Consider the following 6,066-nt stretch of genomic DNA (forward strand, 5'->3'; position numbering starts at 1 on the left):
CAAGGGACTTGAACTATGTACTGAGCAAGGAACAAGTTCAGTAGCAAGCTGTGTGGCTCTGACTTTAGGAGATAAGTGGGGTCTCACTTCTAGCCTCCAACCCAGTTTGAAGTTTGCAGAGGAATAACCAAGGGGGAACCCATGGTTCTCTCCTTCTAAATCAGTAGAACTTTCCAGTTGGCTGATAGCGGCTAAGTCTAGTAACAATCTACTGGAAGTTCCAAGCAGGGGCAAGCCAATAGGAGTATTGGGCAGACCCAAATTCAGGTCAGGAACTTGTAGAGCTCAGATCAGAAGGGCAGTGATCAGACTTTGCCCTAGATCATGACACTTTGGAAGCACTGAAAGCTTGCTGGTCCCTGAGATTTTGGAATAATACAATACTCAATAACCCCTAAAAGCAGAAGGACCCAAGAGGACAAAAACTCAGCACGGATATTCCACCAGTGTTACATAGAAATATAATCTGCTGGTGACTTCCTAAAATTCCAAAATGAAATCTCCTGGGAAAATGACAGCCAAAACCCGGAGTTTGCAAGCCAAAGAAAAAAATACTGCCAACACCTAGTGAGAAAGAAAGAATTCTATTACTGAAGAGTCATAGTCAGTATCACACATGATTTAGGAACCATCACTATAAAGGAGCAGAGAACCTGGAATATGATACTCCAGAAGATACAAGATATAGGCTTATAATCAAAAATAACTTATCCTGAAAAACTGATTATATCTACAGAGGGGAAAAAAAGACTGAATGAAAAAGAGGTCTCCAAGCATTCCTTATGAAAAGATCAGATGAATAAAAACTTTGAAATGCAAAGGAGTCAAAACTATTTTCACCTAGATATACAACTTAAAATTTGAGAGTTCTAAAAATGAACTATTATAGGATGTGATTACAGGTCCAGAGATGAAACAAGCCTCAAGGCCATCGAGCTCAAACCTCTCATTTTACAAATGAAGAAATTAAGATGCCCAGGGTGGCTACATGATTTATCCAAGGTGGTAAGCATCAGAGACAGGATTTGAATCCAGGTCACCTGACTCTAGAACTGGTAGTATTCCTTACCTTCTTCCTTAAATCTTTCTGTCCCTAATCCTTCTGCTAACTTCACTACCAATCTCTCATAGTTGCAAGCTCAAAAATTTGGAATTATCTTCACTTCCTTCCTCCAAATTGAGAAGTCCTTTTGTTTCTGCTCTCACAATCTTCCTCACATCTAATTTTTGCTTTATACTCCCATTGCAACAGCCTTACTTCAGACCTTCATCTCTTCCTGCCAGAATTTAATTTTAGTACTATCTTACTAAAACAGCAGCCTTTCTGCCTGTTTCTTCCCTGATGCAAACTTTACACTGCTACCTTGAGTAATTTCTCTAACTCAATATTCTAATTATCACTCTAGTCACAAGATTATAGATTTACAGCTAAAAGGGACCTTAGAGGTCATCATGTCCAACCCCCTCTGCTTAGAAACTTTCTCCTTAAGGGTCTCCCCATTGCCTATAAAAATGTAAACTCCTAGTTGGCATTTCAAGTCTTCTACAAACTGACTCCAGCTGCATACTCTGTGTCCATTTCCTCAACTGTAAAATGAGGGGATTGGACAAAATGACTAAGTTCCCTTCCCTCTTCATATATCCTACATCCCATCCAAACTAGCCTATTTCGTACTTCGTTTTTATCCTGCCTTTTTCAATCTGTCTGCATTTGCTCATACAGTCTCCAATACCTGGACTGGACTTCTACCATTGCCCTTTGCCAACTTCCACTTCAAACTGTTCAAGTCTTTCCCTTCCATCAACCCTCCTCAGGCCCCTCTTTCTTCATGAAACCTTTGCTCAAGAAATCTTTAGATGTTCCCCATTGCCTCTAAGATAAAACTAACCACTGAATATGGAATTTAAGTCCCTACCTACACAATCTGATTCCCAACTACTTTTCTTTAATATTGCTCCCCTTCACAAATTTTACATTCTGGCCAAAGTGAATAATTATCCACTCCCCAAACTTGACACTGTCTCTGCATTTGAATAAGCTACCCTGTTCTTTGTCTTTCTGTGGCTAGAATGCATTCTCTTCCTAATACCAGCTACTCAGAGTCCTCCTCCAAGACTCAGCTCAAGTAGGAAAAATTCCTCCATGAAGCCTTCCTTAATCCCTTCAGTTGTGAGTGCTCTCCCTCCTCAATTTTACACACACCATAATTAGGCATATGTTGCAACCCACCAGCAGAACATGGGCTCCAGAGCAGGGACCTTTGCTTCTTTATGTACGATGTTCAAAGTACCTTATGCAAAGTTAGCACTTCATATTTGTTAAATTGAATGGAAAAGTGATTCTTCTTCCCCCTGCCCCCCAAATTTCTCATAGTATTTTGCCTGGCTCTCTTTTGCACTTCTCCCTTCCATGTAGGGTGGTTATTCATTGTACTTGTTCTTCCTCTCTTGGATTATAAACTCCTCCAGTGAGTTTGTCTCATACTTATCTTTGCATCCCTCCACTCTAAAACATTGCTTTGCACATAGTTGGTGTTTAAAGGCTGAAAGTAACTCCCTGGGAGAGGCAGTGTGGAGTACCAGATAGTCATGCCTGAACCCAGGAAAACTTGGATTCAAGTCCTGTCTCTGACACATACTAGCTGTGTGACCCTGGGGAAATCACTACTCCTCATTGAATAAATGAACATACTAGTAGCTGGTGCTAAACAAAGGCTGGGCTGAAAGATCAAACCCAAGGACCCATTTTCATTATTCTTACATGCATAGTAGTGGCTGCCTTGTCATAACTTCCCTTGACGTGCCTGTGGCTTCTCAGTATTTTGATCAGTTTGTTTTCAGGAGCTTGTTTTTCTAGAATTTCTCCAACCCCATCCCCCAGCAGGAAAACAAATACTGAAGAATGTACTTTGGTACAGTTTGTATAAACAAACATCTTTGTACACCTGGCACTCTTAGACAAGGTCAACCAGCTCTATTTCATAACCAGATTTCCCCTACAGAGCTGAAAATAACAACGTCTGATTACTGGTAGCAGAGACAACCAATCCTAGCAGGAATATTCTTAGTGACTTACTGATATAGTGGGAAACAATTTGAACTGGGAGTTAGGAGATGTCCCAACTGTGACCATGAACAAATAATCAGCTCCTCACACACATTTGTTCTCTGTGAATAGAGGATGGGAGATTAGGTAGCCTTCTAAGGGCATTTATAGATCTAACATTGGATGTTCTAATTCCATTTTAACTCTAAAGTTGTATTTTCCTCTAATCAGAGATACTCAAATTCTCTTTCAAAATGCTCATTTTGGTGGCTTAAAAATTAAGGGAGCAGCATCAGCAAGTAGAAAGGGAACCAAAAGTTCTTCTCCATCCCAAATTCAGGAAATCTGATAAAAACCAAAACACATTTTCCTAAATTAGGGGGTTGGGAGTAGGGGGAAGAGGTCAGGAAGGAAAATGTGACATTTGTTTAAAAATTTAAGAATGAAAGAAAATCAGGAAAGCTGAATTCCTTGTCGCTAAATAACTCCTTGTTCTTCAGTTATTTCAGTCATGTCCAACTCTTCATGACCCCATTTAGAGTTTTCTTGGCAAAGATACTGGAGTGATTTGTCATTTATTTCTCTGGTTTATTTTACAGAACTTAAAAGGGTTGGTTAAGTGACTTGCCCAGGGTCACGTAGATAGTATGTCTGAGGCTAGATTTGAACTCACAAAGATGAATCTTCCTGACTTCAGGCCTGGTACACTCTCTACTGTGCCACCTAACTGCCCCTAAATAACTTCTTAGAAACCTAGAATTTGAGCTCAAAGGGACTTCTAGAGTCACTTAGTCCAATCTATGACTGAGCAGGAATCCTCTCTGAAACATCTTTTTTTTTTCCTTTCCTTAAGAGTCAAAATCACCTAATCTCAGCGTAAGTTAACACTAGTAAGGAAGGCTAAGCTCAACAAAAACTGTTCAAGCCTGTTTTTTGGGTTTTTTTTTTTTAAGCTAAGTTAGAAAAAAAAAAAAACTTTAGTGGCTAGTACCTCTAGTATCAAATAGAGTCCTTTGTTAGGTATTTAAAGTTCTTTCCATGCTGACCCTTTCTCACACTTTACTCCTCTCTACATATTCTATGATCCAGACACATTGGTTTACTTGCTGTTTGTGTCACAAAGAACACTCCATTTCTCATTTCTGTGTCTTTGCCACATGCCTAGAATGCCCTCCTTCCTCATCTCTATCCCTTAAAAACCCTAGTTCCTTTAAGACTCATTTCAATTATCACCTTCTACAGGACTTTCTCAATCTCCCCAGCTGATATAGACTTCCCCTCTACAGCTATTTTTCATCTATTCTCTCTCTATTTTATATGTATCTTTTTTTGTCTCCCCATTAGAAAGTGAGCTTCTTAAGAGGAAGGCCTGTTTTTGCCTTTCTTTTTATCCATAACAGTTAGCTTGTTGATTGTATAATCAAAGAAGGGATAGACCTGCTGCTAAGATTAGAGGGAATACTGATAATGGATGACTAAATTAGAACTTATCAACTCTTACTTGGCTTTTGCTTTTTTCCCAAAGAGAATAACTTTGGGATGGGGGAAGGGATCCTCGGGGAGAGAGAAGACTGGGACAAAAATGGCTAATAGGAAGTTGATACCAAGTAAGGAGATAATAAGAAAACCTAGCTGCCCTCAATGAGTTCAAGTCACTAGGCATGGAAGCACTGAAAGAATGGATAGATGTAATTACTACACATGATCTTTGAAAGATTGTAAAGAACTGAAGTACTTACAGACCTGAGGTTAGGGAAATTTTGCTGACTTATAAAATGGGAAAAGAGTGGAATCTGTAAACTATAGGCCAGCCAGCCTGACCTTAATTCCTGGGGAAAATCTGGAACATATTAAGGACTAACTTCATTTGTTTGGGGTTTTGTTTTTGTTTTTTGATGGGATCACTAAACTGGTAGATTGAGAAGACTACAAATATACCTTATCTTGATCTTAGCAAAGCATCTGACTAAGCCTCTCCTGCTCTCCTTATTGACAAAGAAGAGAACTGTGGGCTGATAATCAGGTGAATTTACAACTGGTCCAATGACCAGATCCAAAGATTAGTCATTAAGGTTTGAGGTCAAGTTGAAAAAGTCTTTATAAAAAGAAATTTCTTAGAATTCTGCTCTTGATTGGGTGAAAATGTCACACTTATTAAATTTTCAGATAACAGATTCAGGATCCAAAAAGATCTTGACAAACACTAGAACACTAGCCAAATACACCAAGAAGAAATTTAACAAATAAATGTGAAGTCTTAAATGTGTGTTCAAAAAAAGCTTCACAAGTTGGGGGGGGCATAAATAGCAGATTATCATAAAAAGATTTGAGAGTTTTAGAGAACTAAAAATTCAGTGAGTTAATAGTGGGATATGCCAGGCTAAAAACAAACAAACAAACAAAAAACACCAAACAATTCAATCTTAAACCACATCGAGAGGTATAGTGTCTAGAACACAGGGATGTGATGCATGGCTATACTTGGGACTGGTTAGGTCATATCTCAATATTGTGTTTAGTTCTCAATACATTTTATGAAGGACATGGATTAAGTTGGATTATATCCAGGGAAGGGCAATCATCTACAACCAATTTCTGACCAAAGGCTGGTTTTCCATCTTGCTACTTGGAATGCTTCTTGTAATAATAACAGCTAGCATTTACAAGATGCTTGACAAATATCACATTTTATCCTCACAACCACTCTGGGAGGTAGGTATTATTATTCTCTCCCTTTTTACAAATGAAGAAACTGAGGCAAAGCTTAAGTGACTTGCCCAGGGTCACTCAGCTAGTGTCTGAGACCAAATTTGAACTCGGGTCTTCCAAACTCCAAGTTCAAGGTTCTATCTACTGTGCCACCTACTTACCTCTTTCTGGTGATACGTATTCTAAGACTGCAGGTTTATTTTAGTACCAGCTAAAGCTAAATATAATTAAAGAAGATTTAAAAGTCTCTCTCTCTCTCTCCCACACACACACACACACACACACACACACACACACACACACACACACAC

The sequence above is a fragment of the Vombatus ursinus genome, unplaced genomic scaffold, assembly GCF_900497805.2.
Source record: "Vombatus ursinus unplaced genomic scaffold, bare-nosed wombat genome assembly UNPS02005659.1, whole genome shotgun sequence".
NCBI classification, from domain to species: Eukaryota; Metazoa; Chordata; class Mammalia; order Diprotodontia; family Vombatidae; genus Vombatus; species Vombatus ursinus.